This window comes from Elephas maximus, chromosome 4, assembly GCF_024166365.1.
Source record: "Elephas maximus indicus isolate mEleMax1 chromosome 4, mEleMax1 primary haplotype, whole genome shotgun sequence".
In the NCBI taxonomy this organism is placed as follows: Eukaryota; Metazoa; Chordata; class Mammalia; order Proboscidea; family Elephantidae; genus Elephas; species Elephas maximus.
Genome location: NC_064822.1, coordinates 84,375,349 through 84,397,554, shown reverse-complemented (window position 1 = coordinate 84,397,554; position 22,206 = coordinate 84,375,349). Strand labels below are relative to the sequence as shown.

Here is a 22,206-nt window from a genome sequence, read left to right as displayed (position 1 = left end):
CTGTTGAGTTGGTGTATATTTTGCTGTGTATATTCTCAACAACAACAACAAAATAAATAAAATTTAGAAGAAAAAATATATAATTGGATGACTCGAGGCTCTAGTTATCTTCTTGCTGCTTTTTTCCTTTACAGAGACTCTGGTGATATCTTACTGACGCTTGTCCGCCTGCTGTGTCTTTGAAGGAAAATTCAGTTTGGTTTATAAAGCACCTGAATCTAAAAATCTCTTTATTGCCCTCACCCTTTGTTTATTACCCTGCCTCTTACCATACAGAACTCTATTTAACACCAACATTTTTGAGGGATTTAAGGCAGTCTACAGAAGTTTTTTTTTACAGAAGTGGAAACGTGAGACTCTTATCAAATGTTTGTCCAGGCAGAAGACTTAGACTTGAGAAAGCCATTTTACCTCATTTTCTACCATACAATACTCCAAGAAGCAAAGTTGGTTTCTATTAAAATCCCATTTCTAACCGAGTTGGGGATCAAAGCCATGATTAAAAAATTTATATACAGAATGCTTTAGGATGATTCACAAATAATCGTAATAGATTTTATATTTCTTTCCTCACTCCCTACCCTCTCCTTTCCAATACACACACACTTTTTAAAGCTATTTGTTATCATGGTATCAGGAATAAAACAGAATGGTAAACTAATGGAAAATAAGTCCATACATTCATGGCCTCGCCTATTTCTCATTCCCCCTGTCTTTAAATTATGTATTTTTTAATTATTCACACAATTGAAGAACTTTGGATAAAATTAAGTTAGATTGTGCATTAACTGAATGTTATATTTTATAATAGCAGCTATTTAAAATATAATGTTTTCAAACAATTTATATCAACTTTAGCAATATCTGGATTCATGTGTTTTATTGAGAATGAATCTCTCTTAAGCACTATGTACAACTAAACTTGTTCATCACCAGTGACCCGCCTCTTAGACAAAACATAAAGTTGATTTTAAAAAGTCCTATTATGTCCCCAGTTATCTATACTATATAAAGTCAAATTTAAAGACACTATACTATAACATAAAGTACTGTCTGGGGTGTCTGAAAGGTGGCCATTGTATATGACAACACATGTATGATAAATGTTTTAGTTCTAAGCATTACCATGTATTATGATTATATACTTTGCAGTCTGTTTATATGTATGCATACGTTAAAAGTCAGGATTTCAAATAGACTTATAGCCCTAGAATTTCCAAAAAGCTGTCTGGAGTTAAAATTATAGCGTGGGAGATTGCCTCTTTGTCACAGACTAAACTACCTCCAGAGATAGAGGCAGGAAGATTAAATTCCTGTCACTTGAAATGGCCCCTATCAGAAGGTCTGAAGGATTGAGGAAGACTAAAACATACTTGCACTATATCTTCTTCAAGATGGATATTATGTATAAGCCTCATTTTTTCAAAAAGAAATTTCAGGCCAAACATTTTATTATGTCATTTCTTTGCCAGGTTTTTTTTTTTTTTTTTTTCATTATCGTTGTAGTTTGGGTTTCTGCACATACTGTCTTGCATGAATTGACGGCAAGATCCAGCCTCAATTACTTCAGACCTGAGCACTGTTATATGTTCCTCTCTGGTCCATCTCATCACAAAAACCTGACATAGCTAGTGATGTCTATTTTCATCAGTCATCATTCTATCAGCAGCCTTTTGATGGCTTAGGTGTTTAACTGTATTGCATTGGTGTAGATCATGAAAACTGTTCTTTCCACTGTGGGATGGCATCAGAACACTCCAGGGGACAGATACAACCCCAAGTTTAAATGGGACCCCAAAAAGCTGGGTTTTATGCCTTCTCCTTTTTTATTTTATTTATCTTGTTGTTGTTGAGAATATACAGTCTCTTAGGCAGGGTGCTCTAGAGAAGCAAAACCAGTAAAGTATATACATATCTGTATACCAATACCAAACCAAACCTGTTGCCATCAAGTAGATTCCGACTCATAGCAACCCTATAGGACAGTGTAGACTGCCTCATAGGGTTTCCAAGGAGTGGCTGATGGACTCGAACTGCTGACCTTTTGGTTAGCAGCTTGAGCTCTTAACCACTGTGCCACCGGGGTGTATAGAGATTTATATCAAGGAAATGGCTCACACGATTGTAGAGGCTAGAATGTCCCAAATCCGTGGGTAAGGCTCACGGCTTCTCCTGATTAATGTAGCCACAGGGGCTGAAGAACGTAATATCAGCAGGTCAGAGATCAGGGCTCTTGCTCACAGGCTGTGAAGAACAATGAATCGCAAGATTGGCGTGTAAGATGGCAGGTAAGCTCCTAGCTCAAGTCCCAAGAACCAGAGGTCAGATGAGCAGGAGCCAGCTGCAGGATCCAGAGCAAGCAAAAGCCTTCGAGCCTTGCCAGAGAGTTCACCTGCATTGGATGTAGGCCACGCCCCCAAGGAAACTCTCTTTCAACTGATTGGCTACTCACAGCAGGTCCCATCATGGAGGTGATCACATTATATTTGATCTCATCATGGAAATAATCACATCATCATATCACTGCCAAACGACTGAGAATCACATCATCATATTTACCAAACACTAAGAATCATGGCCTAGCCAAGCTGACATACAACCTTAACGATCACACACAGCCAAACACGAATACATGAATTCAATAGTTTCTAAATACACAATTCAGTGACATTGATTACATTCTTTGAGTTGTGCAACCACTCTCACCCTCCTTTTCTGAGTTGTTTCTCCTCCATTAACATAAACTCGCTGTTCTCTAAGTTTCCTGTCTAATCTTTTGAGTTGTTATTGTCAATTAGATTCCATAGAGATAGTTCTTAAAAAAGCATAATGCTCAAGGCAGACATTTTTACTAGTTAATCTAAAGTACTGCCTGGTTTTAAAAAGACTTCAGGAGATATTTTTGGTTTACGGTTTAAAGATGACCTCAGGGTAGTAGCACCAAGGGCTTATCCAGCCTCCATGGCTATTAACTATATTTTAAGATGTGATCATTAAGGTTGTATGTCAACTTGACTGGGTCATGATTCTCAGTGATTTGGCAGTTATAATATAGTATGGCAGTTGTATGATGATGTAATCACCGATATTAATGTGATCACCTCCATAATGGGATCTGCTGTGAGTAGCCAATCAGTTGAAAGGGAGTTTCTTTGGAGGGAAGGGTAGCCTGCACCCAATATAGATAGACTTTCTGGCAAGACTGGCAGGCTTTTTCTTGCTCTGGATCCTGCAGCTGGCTCCTGTTCATCTGACTTCTGGTCCTTGGGACTTGAGCTAGCCGTTTATCTGCCGGTCTTGGGATTTACCAGCCCCTGTAGCTTGTGAACCAGAGGCCTGTTGTCTGACCTGCTGATCTTGGGTTCATCGGCCCCTGCAGCTATGTGAGTCAGAAGCCTCAGTGTGACCCATGGACTTGGAGCTTTCCAGCCTCTACAACTGCTTGAGACATTTACTTGACATAAACCTCTCTCTGTCTCTCTCTCTCTCTCTTTCTCTGTATATACAGACACTTTACTGGTTTTGTTTTTTTTAGAGAACCCAGACTAAGACATAGGAATTAGTGCTGGGCTACCATCAATGACCTCCCTGACAGGGAACACAACAGGGAGTTCCTGATGGAGTGGGAGAAAAATGTGGAGCAGAACTCAAATTTCACATAAAAGGACCAGACTTAATGATCTGACTGGGACTGAAGGAACCCCCAAGCCATGGCCTCTGGATGCTCTGTTAACCCAGAACTAAAACCATTCCTGAAGCCCATCTTCAGACAAAGATTAGCCTGGACTATAAAACACAAAATAATACCCTCCAGGAGTGTTCTTCTTAGTTCAAACAGATACACGAGACCAAATGGGCAGCTTCTGTCCATAGACAGGTTGACAAGGCAGGAAGGGACAGGAAATGATTGAATGGACAAAAGAAACCTGGGGTGGAAAGGGGGAGTGTGCTGTTACATTATAGGGATTGCAACTAATATCACATAACCATATGTGTATAAGTTTTTGTATGAGAAATTAACTTGAGCTATAAACTTCCATCTAAAGCACAATAAAAACAAAGACAAATATTAATAAGTAATAGTATATTACTTATTACTTATTGGTGAGCAGATATGGTAAAAATCAAATGGTAAGGATGGTGTGCTAGGCTAAATAATGTCCCCCAAAGTTGCAGTTGGAGCCCTGGTGGCACAGTGGTTAAGAGCTCAGCTGCTAACCAAAAGTTTGGCGGTTCAAATCCACTAGCCATTCCTTGGAAACTCTATAGGGCAGTTCTACTCTGTCCTATAGGGTTGCTATGAGTCAGAAAGGACTCAAGAGCAACGTATTTGGTTACTGGTAAAGTTTTTTATGCTCTAGTCTCCAGAGGAACCCGTGAATGTTATTTTGTATGGTAAAAGGAACTTTGCAGTGTGATTAACTATTTTGAGAGGAGAAAATTATCCTGGGTTATCTGGGTGGGCCCAATGATGTGATTACAAGGGTGCTTAAAAGAGGAAGCCGTGAAGATCAAAGACAGAGTATTAGATGTGACAATGAAAGCAAGAAGACAGAGTGATGAAAGGAAGCGTCCATGATCCAAAGAATTGAATCTCTCCTGAAGCCTCCAGAAGGAACCAGCCCTGCTAACACCTTGATGTTATCCCATTAGAGTCATTTTGGACTTGGACCTCTAGACTATAACAGATTAAATTTGCATTATTTTAAGATGCTAAACTTAGGATAATTTGTTAACAGCAGGAATAGGAAACTAATACAGATGCTAATCTAATGACTGGCATTTGTGAAACACTGCTCTAGCAAGTGTCTGAATGCAGGTATTTAATGTTATTGATAATGAGTTGGAATGGACTCGACTAAGTGGGTGGGTTTGGATAAAGCAGTAGTCATAAACTGGCAGACACCAGACATTGTTGTAATCTGTGTATTCATCAATCAAAGATTATTTCTGCAGGTTGTTCTTCACACTGGAATATAATTGATCTGCATCTGGAGACTTGAAATCATTTATGTAAGTTAATAATAATAATTATAATAATAGCATTTATTGAGCATAATCCCTGGGTGGTGCAAATGGTTTGCACTCAACTACTAACCTCAAGGTTGGAAGTTCAAATCCACCCAGCAGCGCCACAGAAGAAAGGCCTGGCAAATTGCTTCTGTAAATATTACAGCCAAGAAAACCCTATGTAGCAGTTCTACTCTGTAACACATGGGGTCACCATGAGTTGAAATCGATTCCATGGCAGCAGGTTTCTTTTGCTATTGATCATTAAACATGCCAGGCATTGTTCTAAACACTTTATACATATTATTTAACTTTGTGGGATTGATTCTGTTATAATCCCCATTTACAGATAACATTGATGATGTATAAAACCAAAAGAAACCAAATGCATTGCCATCAAGTCAATTCTGACCCTTCCTGAATATCACACAGTTGTGATGCCAGCTTTGAATCTGAAGATCTAACTCGTCTGGCACCTGAATTTTAACCATGTTCAAAGAGTCCACATGTTCTTGAAGGAGCCCTGATGGTACAATGATTAAGCACTTGGCTGCTAACCGAAAGGCTAGCAGTTCGAACTCACTAGCTGCACCATAAGCGAAATGACCTGGTGATCTGCTCCCATAAAAATTACAGCCTAGGCAACCCTATGGGGGCAGTCCTACTCTGTCCCGTAAAGTTGTTATAAGTTGGAATTGACTTGATGGCACACAACCCCAAAGATGCTCTCTTACCATTTCCTCCATTAATTTGGGGTTCAGTTCCCTCCTTACAAAGTTTTTCATACTCTTTTCATTAAGTGATCACTCTCCTGGGTGCAAAAGCTGGAGCAAAATAAGACTGAAGTACTTCTGTCCCTGCTCTGCCATCTGATAACATTTAACCATTTTCCTATCCAATATGCTGTTAATTCCGAATGTTCTTCAAACTATTTACTGTTTGCTAGCAATTTTCTCAATAAGAAGCGATTTCAAATATGGAATTATATCAAATAAAACAGTTTTTAACAACAGTGAACAATAGTCGAGAAGAAATAATAAAAATGTGACACTCAGTTAAAATTACATTAATTTCTTTACAGGAATTCAAACTAGTCTGTGCTTTTGCCTTTTGCTCTCACTCTTTGGAAAAGCAATGTAGGCTTTTTTCCCTCAATATGGAACCTTGGGCAAGGCACTTAGGCACTTTGAGCTTCAGGTTCCTCTTCTGCAAAATTGGAGTTGGACTGGAAGATCTCTCAGGCCTCTTTCAATTCTTAAATTCAATGACTTGGAAAAATAGATTTCTTCTGGGAGAAAAAAAATCAGCGGTAGCCTATCTGTTAGTATCACAACAGGATTCCCATCTACCGTGACTATTCCAGCCGTCTGTAACAAGCATGTGCCTTGAAGCTAGGCTTCAGGATATGGCAGAGGTCATTGCATTACTTTGTTGGCCACTTTTGAAAAGTGCTCCCTTTCAGTGGGTGGGCCATTTCACTGCAGTTGCTTGAAATACCTGCCTTGCTCCTGTGAACTTTCCATCTCTGGATGCAAATCCGAAACTGAGTTCCCATTTACTGTTTTAGCTTAATCTTCTGCTACAACCATGCAATTACTCCATGCTTCAAGTATTAATTAATATATAACATCACTTAGCAAGCAGGCTCAGAATTGTCCAAAATCAGAATTGTTGCAGAAGGAATATCTACATCAGACATTTGGTTGAATTAGGCGATCTCTTAGGGTGACCAACTGTCCCAGTCTGCACTGAAAGTCTCCTTGGTCCAGAAAATCCCTCAGTCCTGGGCAAAACGGAATGGTTGGTTACCTTCTCTAAGGTCCCTATCAACCCTAAGACTTTCCATCAGTGTTATCCAAGACAACTTTCTGCAGTGATAGTAATATTCCACATCTATGCCGCTCAGTATAGTAACCATCAACCTCATGTGGCTATTCAGCTTGAAATGTAGGTAGTGAGACTGAGGAACTGAATTTTTAAATAAGTTAATTGATTTGAATTAAATGCTACAAGTGAATAAGGTAAGCTCTAGGTGATGGTATGAAAATCGTCATTAGTGAGGTGCTTCATGCCGCAGCCCTAAAGGAACTGATTCCACGCTTGTACTCAACCCACCAGCTCTGTGTCCTGTGTCCATTGTTATACTGATAAACCAAAACCCATTGCCACCTAATCAATTCTGATCACAGCGACCCTATAGGACAAAGTAGAACTGCGCCCCAGGGTTCCCAAGGAGCAGCTGGTGGATACGAACCACCAACCTTTCGGTTAGCAGCCAAGCCCTTAACCACTGTGCCACCAGGGCTCCCGTCATGCTGATAAGGCAGTATAATGAAGTTATCCAGGGATATTGATAAGACCTGTTTTTATTTCACTCAGAAGGTTAAGGGGTAGAATCAATGATGACTCTTAGAGATGTTGAGTTTCAATTGTATATTAAATCTGATTTTTATTTGATATAACCATGTGAAAATTGAAGTACTCTGATAGTTAATACTTTGTGGGTTTTCTGCTGAGACGTAAGTGGCTGTGAATTTTAGGTATATGAAGGGTGAATCCTTTTTGACCATAGCGTGATGATTTAATGAAATTAGGGACATTATACCAAATTAAGTTCTCTCTTGGAATGAAGACTGATTTAAAATTTTCCCCTCTAAGAGAAACCCAAGGAGGTGAAGTTTGTTCTATTGTATCAAAATGAGCAGTCAGCAGAGCAAAGAACACAACATTATATCCTAAAGGGAAAAGAGAATTTTCTTGAATTGCAGTATGTTGACACCATACATCTGTCTGACATCAAAGCTGTTGTTTATAAATCTTGCAGAAAACTGATCATCCCAAATCCACAAAGGCAAAAGTTGAAAGAGAAGGTGGAACATCAGAAAAGGCAAAGAAACTTCACAGCCCCTGAAGGAAGCGAAGCCAGTTATAATGTGACATATATCATGAGGTTTCTGCAGGACTTAGCTGTCTGCTAATGTGCAATCCTGGCATATCCTAGGAATTAAAGTGCTGAAGGAAGCAGCAGCGCTGGAAATTTTAGAACGTTGTTGAACATTCAGTGCCTGTGCGCTAAAGAGCTCAGGTAGACTTTTAAATGTCAGAGGACAAACCACAGCTCTCGCTTTCCTGTGTTCTGCTATTAATTCTTTGGCAACGAGCCACTTTTTGAAGGAAGGATGAGCGAAGCTTTGAGTTTCCCAGTGGTTTTTTATTAAGTTGCTCTGATCTGTAAAATTAGTGGTGATCGCCTTTAATTTATACACAGGATATATATTAAAAGGCAATTCAAAAGTTCTTCCTGGTTGTTTTCTTTTAAGTCTCTATCATCTTCAGCTATGAAATGAGAACTGAACACTGTCAGGCATTTAAAGAGAATTTCAGGGTTGTGCCTCATTTTCTTACTCTGTATTTATGTAGCACATCAAAGCTCTGTTAATACAACATCACTGAGCTAGGAATAGGCAGGCACTTTGAAAGGTAGTAATAAATGTTATGGAAATTGGTGCCCTGAGAAAAGGAAGACACTATTCAAAGGCCAACAGTGAGCTCTCAGAATTCAGTTATAGGAAACAATGAACACTCTATGGATAACTGCTATGATCTCCAGGGAGTACAGAGTTTTTAGTATTCATTCAACACATCTATAGTGATTGTCTTCCGTGTGCCAGACACGGACCTAGGTGCTGGAAGTAATAATACTGATGAACACTCAGCTGCTGATTGCCGCGTGACTAGCAGTAGTTGCCTTAGATATAGCAGTAGTTGCTTTACATATATTAACTCATTCAATCCCTACAACACCTCTATGAGGTAAATCGGGTAAAGAAATTGAGGTGCAGAGAGATTATGTAACTCAACCAAGGTAATATAGCTCATAACTGATGGAAATGGGATTCAAACTCAGTCTGATTCCCGAATCCATGCTTTTAAAGACCGCTGTAAATAGTACCTTAAAACTCATATCACAGTGACATTTTGACAAATCTTGTATTCCAAATTCAGATTTTTTTTTTAATAATAGCTTGCCTGTCATTAGACTATAAACTCCATGAGGTTTCCCCAAAATGTGGTGACTTTCCTGTATTCAATGCCCCACAAATGTCTGTGGTACAGTACAGTGTAAGAACAAAGGCTTTGGAGCCAGAAGAATCTGGATTGGAATCCCAAGTTGGCCATTTCCTCAGGTTACAAACTCAGTTTCCTCGTCTGAAAAATGGGTGTAATGGCGTTATTGTGAGGAATAAATGAAATAATGCTACAACGTTTTTAGTACAATACCTGGCACATAATAGGTTTGTAATAAATGCTTTGCTGCCATTGAATGACTTGTTTGTTTTAAACAGTTGCTGAGCATATTAGTCAGGGTTCTCCGGAGAAACAGAACCAAGAGGGAATCTGTAGATATATAAAGACAGACACAGAGAGGTAGAGACAGAGAGATTTATTTTAAGGAATTGGCTCACATGATTGTGGGGGACTGGCATGTCCGAAATCTATAGGGCTGGCTAGCAGCCTGGAAACTCAGCCAGGGGTTGATGCTGCAGTCTTGAGTCCAAAATCCGTAGGGCAAGCTGGCAAGCAGGAAGCTCAGACAGGATTTCTATGTTACACTCTTGAGGGTGAATTCCTTCTTCTCTGGGAAACCTCAGCTTTTTCTCTTAAAACCTCCAACTGATTGGATGTGGCCCACCCACAAATAGAGGATAATCTCAATTACAATCAGCCAACTGATTGTAAATGGTAATCACATCTACAAAATACCTTCACAGCAGTGTCTAGATTGGTGCTTGACCAACAACAACTGGGCACAAGAACCTAGCCAAGTTGACAATTAACATTAACCATCACACTAAGCATTTCTTCTTCTTTAAAATAGAAATGAACTTAGAACTATGGAGCTTGAGAGAGTCTAGGCCAACATCTACAGCTTAGGAAAGTAAAGTCCTGTTAGACTAGAACCCAGCTCACCTAACAGCCACTCAGATCTCTTTATGCAGAGATATTCTCCTCCCTCCCTTCCCTCCTTCCATTATTTAGTCGTTCAGTATACTTTGTTATGTATTTAATATGCACCAGGCTCTGTGATAGGATAAAGCGAGTGGTGAGTTTCCACTCCTGATTGAATTTCTGCTGTAGCGGTGGTTCTCAGAGTGTGGGTCTTGGACCAGCAGCATCAGCATTGCTTGGGAACTCAGTTCAAGCTGCACCCTGGGGGTATGGCCCAGCAATCCGTGTGTTAACAAGCCCTCCAGGTAATCCTGATGTGCACTAAAGTCTGAGAACCACTGTACCTGAGAAACACGTCTTTGATCCACCTCAGCTGTGAGGAGGGCAGCAATTTTTAAAATCAGCAAAGTTAAACTCCTGAGCCAGGACTTATTTTCAGACATCACAAATGAATGTCACTTACCTGAAGGAACCACTTTGGCAGTATCCCTTCCCTGCAATAGCAAACAGGAGGTCTTGGCTGTCCAATCTCTTAAAGAACTTAGTATCTATAAACATAAATGTAAATATGCTGGATACTTTTTTGTTGTTGCTGTTGTTCATGAATATATTCTAAAGACTAACTGAAAGAGATAAGTAAGCTTTTCTCAAACCCTTCAAGGATTCTAGTTACTTTTATGTTTAGCATGTGATGGACCTTATCTAAGGGAAGTAAGCTACAGGGACAATAAAACGTTTTTATACTACACTGCACTTAGCAGAGTCTGTCAGAGTTGCGCTGAACTTCCTCCCCAGGCGCCCTTATGGCTATTATTCCTTCCCCACCATTACACATGCAGCTCTGCTTTCAGACTCTTCAAGGACACTCTGAGGCTATAGGAATTCACACTCTGCTGCTCCACTACCAAAACGCTTACACTGTTCTCAGGGTTGTTCGCAATTCCTGTGCATTATAGGCAGTGCGCGTTTGCCATTTTCATTGAAAGTAAGAGTTAATAATGAAAGTCATGTAGTTTCTGGGTAGTGCATATGGTTAAGTGCTTGATTACTTACTAGAAGGTTGTCTGTTATAATCCACTCAAAGGCACCTGAGAAGAAAGACCTGGTGATCTGCTTCTGAAAAGTCACAGCCTTGAAAGCCCTATGGAGCTCAGTTCTACTGTGACACACATGGGGTCACTATATATTGGAAGTGACTCAACAGCAACTTGTTTGGTTTGTTTTTAATGAAAGTCATAGGCTCATGTCAGCATTTTTTGCCTCAGGAAAGATCACCCAGAAAGAGTTTAATGTCTTTCTATCAGAAGGAACACCTCAACAGATAACAGATCTTTTGTTCTAAACACAGTTTACCAGTACTTGGTCCATGCATGGTGTACCTGTAGAGGAGAGACAGACTTCAACCAAACAGTGTGCTCTGGTATTCTTTGCAGACAGAACAGAGGAGTTTATTTTATAGTGAATACATACAACAAATGTATTATAATGTGTTATAGGCTATTAATCAAATAGTCCAAACTTACTTTTATCATCACCCACAAATATTCATTGAGTACTACTACATACAAGCCAGTGTCCAATGGCACGGTACACAGACACACACATAAAAAAGCAATCTTGAATCATCATCAAGTATGTATTAAGTGCCTACTGTACACGAGTCAGTGTCCTAGGTAACTGTGCAGGCATACAAAAAAAATAGCCATTCATTTGTGTGCCTTTATAAACTGAATGCCTTTTTCTGTGCTTTATGTGTTTTATTCATTATATCCCCTCAACGTCATTACAGAGCAGGCATTATTGTCACTCGTATATATGAGGAGAGTGAAACACAGAGTTGTTAAATAATTTGCACAAAATCGCTTTTTGTGGGAAATAGAGGACCCAGATCTGAAATCCATGTCTTTCTGAATCCAAACACTATAAGCTTTTCTCTGTGCTTCTAGAAGCTTTTACCTAAGTGGGCTCTCAAAGCACATACATGAAAATCCTCAATAATAATGCAAATTTGCAATATCAAGTGACAGGTGAGGGGTACCCAGAGTTAGTGTTAAAGAAATGGTGGTGGATATGGCCACTGTTCCAACAAGGGTGCAGCCAGAAAAAACAGAAACCACACCAGGTATTTTAACGAAGAGATCAGTCAAACAGGTATCGGAGGACTGAAAGGCAAGAGGAAATCCCGAGGTAACAGATAGTAACTCCAGGAAGCAGCTTCCATTCCTAGGGCTGTGGAAACAAAAACAAGAGGTTGGCGTTACTAGAACTTAAAACCTTGGAGCAGGGATCCTGCTGAGTTGGCACGCCCATCCTCTGAGGAGGGGGCACTGACTGGCTGGTGCTGGTAATTCTGAGAGCACACGTTGAAACTGGTCCTAGGAAGGTGAGGGAAAAGAATCTGAAAATTGCAACCAGTTGCCACTGGAACAACTACTGTGAGTGAAAAAATGTTGCTGGGGAGACATTCCCAGGAACAGGAAGCAGCCAGAAGGAACAAATCCTCCTGTGCTCCCCCAGACTCCAGACTACCTCTCATGCCCCCTATTGGCAGAGTCTGGCGTGGATCCAGCTGAATGTCAGTTCCTGAAATTCTCATATCCCTAAGCATACCCCTTAGGCTTACTGCAACCATTTTGAAGATAATTAAAAAAATGATTGTGGCAGCACATTGAGAGGAAACTGTCAGAAATTCAAGCTGGATTTAGAAGAGGACATGGAACAAGGGATATCATTGCTGATATCAGATGGATGTTGGCTGAAAGCAGAAAATACCAGAAAAACGATTACCTCTGTTTTCCTGACTATGGAAAGGGATTTCACTCTGTGGATCATAACGATTTATAGATAACATTGCAAAGAATGGGACTTCCAGAACACTTAATTGTGCTCATGCAGAGAACGTGTACATAGATCAAGAGGAAGTCATTCAAACAGAACAAAGGGGTACTGTGTGGTTTAAAATCAGGAAAGGTATGTGTCAGGGTTGTATTCTTTCACCATACTTATTCAATCTGTAAGCTGAGCGAATGACTCAAGAAGCTGGACTATATGAAGAAGGATGTGGCATTAGGACTGGAGGAAGACTCATTAACAACCTGTGATATGCAGATGACACACCCTTGCTTGCTGAAAGTGAAGAGGACTTGAAGCACTTACTGATGAAGATCAAAGATGACAGCCTTCAGTATGGATTACACCTCAACAAAAAGGAAACAAAAATCTTCACAACTGGACCAATAAGCAACATCATGGTAAATGGAGAAAAGATTGAAGCTGTCAAGGATTTCATTTTACTTGGATCCACAATCAACACCCACAGAAGCAGCAGTCAAGAAATCAAACAACATATTGCATCAGGCAAATCTGTTGCAAAAGACTTCTTTAAAGTGATGAAAAGCAAAGATATCACTTTGAGGACTAAGGTGTGCATGTTTCAAGCCATGATATTGTCAATCCTCTCATATGCACGCTAAAGCTGGACAATGAATAAGGAAGACCGAAGAAGAATTGATGCCTTTGAATTATGGTGTCGGCGAAGGATCCTGAATATATCAGGGACTGCCAGAAGAACGAACAAGTCTGTCGTGGAAGAAGTTCAGCCAGAATGCTCCTTGAAAGTAAGGATGGCGAGACTTCATCTCATGTACTTCGAACATGTTGTCAGGAAGCACCAGTCCCTGGAGAAGGACATCATGTTTGGTAAGGGAGATGGTCAGTGAAAAGAGAAAGACCTGCAACAAGATGGATTGATACAGTGGCTGCAACAATGGACTCAGATATAGCAATGATTGTGAGGATGGCACAAAACTGGGTATCCTTCTGTTGTACATAGGGTCACTATGAGTCAGAGCTGACTGGATGGCACCTAACAACAACAACAACAGCTCCTAAGGGAGGTCCCTAGGTGGCTCAAACAGTTTGAGCTCAACTGCTAACCTAAAAGTGGTGGTTGAACCCACTCAGTGGCACCACAGAAGAAAAAACCCGGTGATTGGCTTCTGTTAAGAGTACAGCCAAGAACATAAATAACATAGTTTATAAAGAAAATGTTCTATATCCTACTTTGGTGAGTAGCATCTGGGGTCTTAAAACTTCTGGACGGCTATCTAAAATACTCCACTGATCACACCCCATCTGGAGCAAGGGAGAATGAAGAAAACCAAAGACACAAGGGAAAGATTAATCCAAAGGACTAATGGACCATAACTACCACAGCCTCCACCAGACTAAGACCAGCACAACTAGATGGTCTCCAGTTACTACCACTGACTGCTCTGACAGAGATCACAATAGAGGGTCCTGGACAGAGCTGGAGAAAAATGTAAAACAAAATTCTAACTCACAAAAACAGACCACACTTACTGGTCTGATAGAGAATGGAGAAACTCCAAGAGTGTGGCCCCCAGACATTCCTTTAACTCAGTACTGAAGTCACTCCTGAGTTTCTCCCTTCATCCAAAGATTAGACAGGCCCATAAAACTAAAAGAGACTAAGTGGGTACACCATCCGAGCGGCAAGGACAAGAAGGCAGAAGGGGACACGAAAGCTGGCAAGAGGGAACCCAAGGTCAAGAAGGGGAGAGTGTTGATGCGCCGTGGGGTTGGCAACCAATGTTACAAAACAATATGTGTATTAATTGTTTAATAAGAAACTGATTTGCTCTGTAAACCTTAATCTAAAGCAGAATTAAAAACAAACAAACAAAAAGAATACAGACAAGAAAACTCTGTGGAGCAGTTCTACTTTGTAATGCATGGGTTGCCATGAGTTGGAATTGACTCTGTGGCAACTACAAGCCAGCACCACCACTATTAATGGGGAGAGGTGACAGACCACAGTTTGCCCCACTCTGCACTGATTAACTCATGAGTTTGAGGAGAGACCCCGCGTACGCAGAGTTCAGTGTCATTTACACCCTCTATTCCATTTAGTATGACTCCACCTGTGATCTTGGCTCATTTCACTTCTGTGGACTGGAGAAGGCAACATCTGCAGTCTCATCCTCTTTTATATTCTTGGATTTTCCAGAAAGACTTTGTGACCAGTACTTGAGTCTACTGATTTAACCCTTTTTAATTTTACCGATTACTCCTGATACATTTTCCCCCTGTAATAGAATAGATTTTACCCCCACTTAGTACATGTCTTTCTGATTTTTTCCTCTCTTTACTAAAAGCCCACCTGTTTATTTTTCTCCTCCCACACTGTTATCTTCTAATCAGAACTACCCCTTCATTTTTATCCCACATTGTAGATGAAATTCCTGGGTTCTAGGACTTCAGAGGGAGGGATATTTATAGCAAAAGAATCCTCAAGTAAAACAAAATCAGTAGTTCCCCAGACTTCAGACCAGGACTGGTCCATGATGATGTTTTTTTTTCTAGTGAAAAATAAAGGTAACCTCAAGAACAAGGAGAGGCAACAAGGCATATGGTCAAGGGAGACAGCTGTGGAGTCCATCTTCCTGCTTTGAGCTCTGGCTCTATGATCTTGGGGGAGCTACTTAACCTCATTGTACATCAGTTTTCTCATCTATAAAATGAGAATAATAATAATAGGTGTTCCATAGGGGATGGTGAGGATTCAATTAGTTATTACTTATAAACATATAGGACAGTAGGTACTCAATATAGGCCATGTGATACAATTATTATATTATTGGACAGTCTAAAGATGCGAATCGTTCTTTCTTGGAAGGACTGCCCCATATTCAGGAATGATATCTTCAGTATTTTTGAGTTTGAAAGTGCTGCCCTTTCTTAGATAAAATGGAGTAGACAGGAGATGTAATGAAATCCCAAAGTCTTAGAACTCTGCTATGAAACACTCAAGCTATAAAAAGAAATGAACAAAAATCAAACAAGAATTTGTTCAGAGATTTAGAGTTTATAAAGCATTAATTTACTATTCAACAGGTATATAGTACGTGACAGTCATGTGCTAGACCCTCAGACAATGCTGAAAATACATGGTTCCTGTCCTCAGAGTGGTGACCGTCTGTCTAATAGGGCTTTTCACATAACTAATTTAAGTTGATCCTCACAATCACCTCGGGAAATGGGTATTGTTGTTATTATCATCCTTGTTTTCAAAAGAAAATTGAACCCTCATGAGGGGAAATGACATACTCTGCATTACACAGCAGATAAATTATGGGCTCTTTTCACTCTACCATAATGATATTCTATATGTAGGCCTAGTCCTTCCCCACCCCCACCCCACCCCAGAAATCTCTCTCTATTCTTATAATGGAACCCTGTAGGAGATGTGCTTAATAAACTTTTATAAAGGCTGGCTTTTCTAGAACACATCTAGCCTGTAAAAAAAGACTGGGTATATATTTGGCAATTTTTTCCTAAACAGAACAGTTGGCTCAGGAATTTGACAATTGAGTCTCTAATCCATCACTTCTTATCATTTGTTGAATGAGTGAAGGATGTGAGCTGTATCTTTAACAACTTCTGAACTCCCCTGCTTGCCATCCTTTCTGCTCTCTTTATGACATTTTTGCCCCCACCTCAGCCCCCCAAAGGGAGACTGTAATATGCTAATATGCCCCGTGGGCCTCTAGAACAAAGCATACTTTGCTCCTCCTCTCCTTCTGCCCACTTACTTTTTCTCTCATATCTTTCAAGCAATGTCTGCTATGAGATCACTTGTTAATAGTTTGGGATGATAAAATTAAATCCCAAAGGAATGGGATTGTGAGGTGACAGACAAGGGGATTGATAATTTTATGTATGAACTCCCCTTACCCCTCAAATCATAGCACATATTGGCTTCCTGCACTTAGTTTTAACCTTGTTCCAAGACACGAGTTCCACAAGGTATTAATAGATGTTATTCTCCCAAAGGCATCCAGGATCAAGTACATTGGGAAACAATGAATCTGTATTCCTTTGGAGATCCACAATGTGTATTAGCAAATTAAGACTTCGAGAAGTCCTGCTGAATATAAAAAACCAAAACCAAACCAAACAAAAAGCTGTGTGTTTGGCTTAACCCAGCATTAGGGTTTCTTCCTCCCCCCACCCCCCACCCCCGATTTAAACACTTAAAGCACTCATTGTAGGATGGAAAAAAATGGGACTTTGCAACATATCAGTCAGACCATGACAATACCACGACAACTACTGCATTTGGATAAAAGATACCCCACGGAGCTAGGGTCACTGTCTGGGTCAGGAAGGTGGCATTAATGACTGTCTCAGGAACAGAAGGTGCCACATAGGGAACTAGGGAACGTGAAAACGTTCCTTAAAAGGACAAGAGGTCTAAGTGGAAAGGGCCCCATTTAGCAGGAAGTTTTTTTTTTTTTTTTTACTGTGCAGTTACGGTGTGCTAAGTGGACAGTGAGAGGCTGCAGTTTAAAAAGATAATCACCAAGCGTTATGGATTGAATCGTATCCCCCCAAATGTGTGTCAGCTTGGCTAGGCTATGGTTCCCAGTATTGTGGTTGTTCCCCAATTTGTGCTCTGATGTGTGGTAAATCCTAACCTCTATGATGTTAATGAGGCAGGATTAGAGGCAGTTATATTAATGAGGCAGGACTCAATCTACAGGATTAGGTTGTATCTTGAGTCAACCTCTTTTGACATATAAAAGAGAGAAATGAACAGAAAGGAGAGTGACCTTATACCACCAAGAAAGAAGAGCCAGGAGAAAAGCATGTCCTTTTGACCCAGGATCCTTGCACTGAGAAACTCCCAGACCAGACCCAAACAAATATTGATGACAAGGACCTTCCCCCAGAGCTGACAGAATAGAAAGCCTTCCCCTGGAGCTGGAGCCCTGAATTTGGACTTCTAGCCTCCTAAATTGTGAGAGAATAAATTTCTCTTTGTTGAAGCCATTAACCTGTATTTCTGTTATAGCAGCACTAGATAACTAAGACATCAAGTTATAATTTTATATGTAATTATAATTGGGTCCCTTCCTGTTTTACAGATCAAGACTAAGTAGAGAGATTGACTCATTTACCTATGGTGACAACCAAGCCCAGTTTGTGAAACTTTCAGTGCTTAATCTGAGAGAGTCCTGGGCAAACTAGGACAATTGCTCACCCTACATTTCCAAATAGATGATTAGTAGCAGTGGTGGAATTAATACTCAGGTCCTAAAACCCCTGTGATTTTTTTTTAACATAAAGTTTTATTAATTGCATCTCACCCTCTGAAACCTGCTGTTTATGGAGTTTACAATCAGTAATTTTTCCCCCCTTACAGTGTGGCATTTGTTCAGGGAGGCAATTAGCCACGCATTCCATCTCCTCCTCATGTTCCTGGCTCTCCTTCTCCATCTATTGTTCCAGGTGAATAGAGACCAATTGGTGTACCTTGAATGTTCAATATGTCAAACGAAGTTCATTTCACAGACACTTGATGGTATAGCATTGATGTGGAGTGGAGCATTCTTGTGCGTTAGATGTTAACGGTATAGTTTGGGATCTTTCAGGGACATATCAAAATTTTCTTCTCTGCAGGACAGAGCAGAGGGCAGTGTAGTTAATCCAACATAAGCCCTCTTAGTAAATGCAGGCTGAGCCACAAACGACCTGTGCCAATTCCAAGGGTGCCAGGAAGGATACCTCTGGGTTGGGAGAAAGCACTGAATTTCACAGTCATAGAAACCTCCAGCAAGTGGTCCACTGCAGCACTTCATGATGCAAAAAAGAGACCAGCAGCCTGCATCCAGAAGGCATGTGTAAGCGTAACCTAGACCTTCCCCTGAACCGGAATGCAGGCAAAGCTTCAGTTACCAGATGACAGAACTAACAAGAGCAAAGGAGGGCCAGTTCTTAAAGGCAAGTCAAGTGCAGGAAGCCCATTGTCAGAATGGGGACCCTATAGAGGAGTAAGCTGCAGTGTGTGGATCAGCACACTGGGGCCTCACACCCTGAGGCAGGCCAGGCAGCAAGGTGTTTCCTAACACCTTGGTATAGCATTGATGTAACACAATACAAGCCAGTGGACCACCTCCTGGGGCAATAAATATTAAGCTCTTCCTGACTGTGAAGGTATCAAGGGCCCCACAGGCATTAAATACTTCATGTCTGAGAAGGACAGAAGTGAACCTACAGGTGGGAATATCATCAGAACTGTCAAGGGATTGTGCAGAAAGAGGAACTAGGATCCACTAATTGCTGACTGGGGAGCCCTGGTGGTACAGTGGTTAAAATGCTTGGCTGCTAACCAAAAGGTCTGCGATTTGAACCCACCAGCCATTCCGTGTGAGAAAGATGTGGCAGTTTGCTTCTGTAAAGATTTAGTCTTGGAAACCATATGGGGCAGTTCTACTCTGTCCTACAGGGTCGCTATGAGTCAAAATTGACTCAATGGCAGTGAGTTTGGTTTCGTTTGTTACTTGAAGTACCTATCCATTATGGTTGACACACTGCTAACAAAAAGGTTGGCAGTTCCAGTCTACCTAGAGGTACCTCAGAAGAAAGGCCTGGTGATCTACTTCTGAGAAATTAGCCATTGAAAACCTACAAAGCATAGTTGTACTCAGAGACATATAGACTTGCCAAGAATTGGAATCAACAGCAACTTTTTTTTTTTCTCTTTTTTTGATCAATTGCCAGATGCAATTACTGCTCATTGAGTTCCTGAGGGCTTGAGAATTCTGGGAATGGATGAACAGAAAGGCCAACACTGAAGTTGCAGCATTCTTCTCTCTGCTCAATTTTGTGAGGAAGGTATATAGCATTTGCAGCCATCACCCTCTTCTGCTACCCATCTAGGTTCTGCAGGAGGATAAATGCTTGGTGTCAGCAGGATTCCTCATGGGTCAAGGGCTTGGAGATTGTAGGACTTGGACACAGAGCCCCAACAATCTGACATAATAGGGCAAATGTCAAGTGGTTAATTTAAAGAAAGAAAAAATAGAGGAACTTGGCCATGCTGTCAACATTATTCCTTATCAAGTAGGCATTCTTTTTGTAAAAAGGACAGTGGTCCGCTTATTTTTCAGTTAACAACAAAGGAACAGCTGCTCTCTGAAATTTCAGTGCTGGATTCACTGTCCTGTGTCTTCTGAACCTACATATGTCTAAGTCAAAGGAGGCTGGTGTTGAGTTAGAATACTGAGTGCTATGGCACCACACTCTAAAATGTTGTAAAATGAAAGCCCTTGTAAAGTCCCTACTAAAATACTACTTCTTACAAGGACATCTTATAGAAAGTTTCAAATTACTGGAGAGGAATAGAGAGATTAATCACTTCATAAGCATCAGTTAATGTGATTCTTTATGTTAATAGTGTTTTGCCAGACAATCAATTAAAAAAAATAAAAGTTACTGGGAATTACATTGCTATGCTTCAGCTAATGGCTGTTTATTGTTCCATGGCTTAACTACTCACTGATTTATATCCTTAAAACAAAGTCTTTAAAATTGTTCCTTTATTTCCAAGCCCAATTTCAGATTTAATACTCTGCAGTCAGTTCCTCTGAAACGGAGGAGTGATAATATTTTCAAAAAAAAAAGAAACTCTGCAGATTAAGTTCCACGTATTATTTCTATGGACAGCAACTTTCTCCAGATCTCCTTCTTACCTCCCCAGGCTAACCCTATGTCATGTATGGAATTGTATCCCCCAAAAATATGTGTCAACTCGGTTAGGCCATGATTCTCCATTTTGTGATTTTCCTATGTGTTATAAATTATAATCTTTGCCTGTGGTTAAAGAGGATTAGGATGGGATGTAACACCCTTGCTCAGGTCACATCCCTGGTCCAATGTAAAAGGAGTTTCCCTGGGGTGTGGCCTGCACCACCTTTTATCTTACAAGAGATAAAAGGAAAGGGAACCAAGCAAAGGTTGGGGGACATCATATCACCAAGAAAGATGCACTGGGAGCCGAGCATGTCCCTTGGACTGGGGTGCCTGTGCAGAGACACTCCTAGTACAGGGGAAGATTGACAGGAAGGACCTTCTTCCAGAGCTGACAAAGAAAGCCTTCCCCCAGAGCTGACACCCTGAATTTGGACTTCTAGACTCCTAGACTGTGAAAAAATAAATTTCTCTTCGTTAAAGCCATCCACTTGTGGTATTTGTTATACCAACACTAGATGACTAAGACACCCTATCACCAGAATCTTCCCCATTAACGTCATTTTTTGCAGCTCCTTTAATGTGGGTGTTTCCAGGGCTTTGTCTTTGCCATTTTTCCCCCTCTCTTCGTGTACTTCCTCTGGATCATTACGTCAATTAACATCTCTACATTGATTATACCAAAATTTATAGCTGTACCCAGACTCTAAAGCTCTTAACTGTCCTCTTGACTCCTTCCCTTAGAAGTTTGATAGGTGTCTCAAACACAACATGTTCAAAACTGAGCAGTTCATTATCTATTTCTTTCTTTGTTCCGCATATCAGTTGACCAGAAACTTGTGAATTATCTCAGACTTTATTCTCTGCAAAATGACTCTCCGTAACAAGTATTTTTAACAGTTCACAGTGACGGTCTCTCAAAAGCTCCTGACAAATCCCCTCCCACCAAGTGTGGCCTCTGACCCTCCCTCTCACACTGGGCAATGCTGTTAAAGTTCTGGTATTCTCACAGTGCTGAAGCTGCACCAAGATCTGGAGTGAGGTAGGAGAGGGCGCCCGCCACCACCTTCTGGGTCGCAGTGCCTTAGCAAGAGGTCGACGTAGGGCAACGGGTGCTTCAATGTTCAATGGAACCAACTCTTAGTGAAAAAAGATGTTCCAGTTTTTACTTTTACAATTCATTCTCCCTTTCTCTCTCTCTCATCTGGATATGAGTTCATGAGGCTGAGGTGAGCATGGAGGATTCTGAGGCCAACTACCAAGCCACACTCAGGCTCATTCCTGTCTTAATGTGTTTCTTGGTCAAGCTTATCATTCTGAATTCTCCAAAAAACGTTTCAGGATACCTCTTTGTCATACACATCTGGGATGTCTGAACCCCAGGTTAGGCTCAGGATGGGACACAAATCATGTGCATAGACAATGACATGTGCAGGCTGAAGCTTTAGACAACTCCTGGGTTGTTTTATTTTCAAGGTTTAGGGCCATAATTTGAGGAGTTGGTTGAAAACCACCTATTGAATAATTTCAATTCAGGCAGATGCTCTTAAAACATTTTGAAAAGTACTTTGGCATTTACATAGTCAGGAAGGGCTTCCTCGCCATGATCCCTGAAAATAAGGCTCTTTGATAATCAAACATTCTATTTGAGATGTGGCTCTTTAGTGACCTCTACCCTCTAAAAAAGATTAT

At 40.7% G+C, this 22,206-nt stretch overlaps 1 protein-coding gene across 29 annotated transcripts in view; it reads left to right on the top strand.

Moving 5' to 3' along the window:
• Positions 1–22,206, top strand: part of LMNTD1 (lamin tail domain containing 1) — a 504,435-nt gene that overhangs the window by 298,384 nt on the left and 183,845 nt on the right. For 23 of the 29 annotated variants that reach the window (XM_049882678.1, XM_049882672.1, XM_049882674.1 and 20 more), the window contains 2 exons: positions 4,957–5,013; positions 19,546–19,660. The exons of 1 other annotated variant lie outside the window; for it this stretch is intronic. The gene's annotated coding sequence lies outside the window, so the exon portion shown is untranslated. Of the gene's footprint in view, positions 1–4,956; positions 5,014–18,187; positions 18,274–19,545; positions 19,661–22,206 lie in introns of all 29 variants that reach the window. 5 more of the 29 variants (XM_049882661.1, XM_049882655.1, XM_049882651.1 and 2 more) reach the window with 3 other exon arrangements.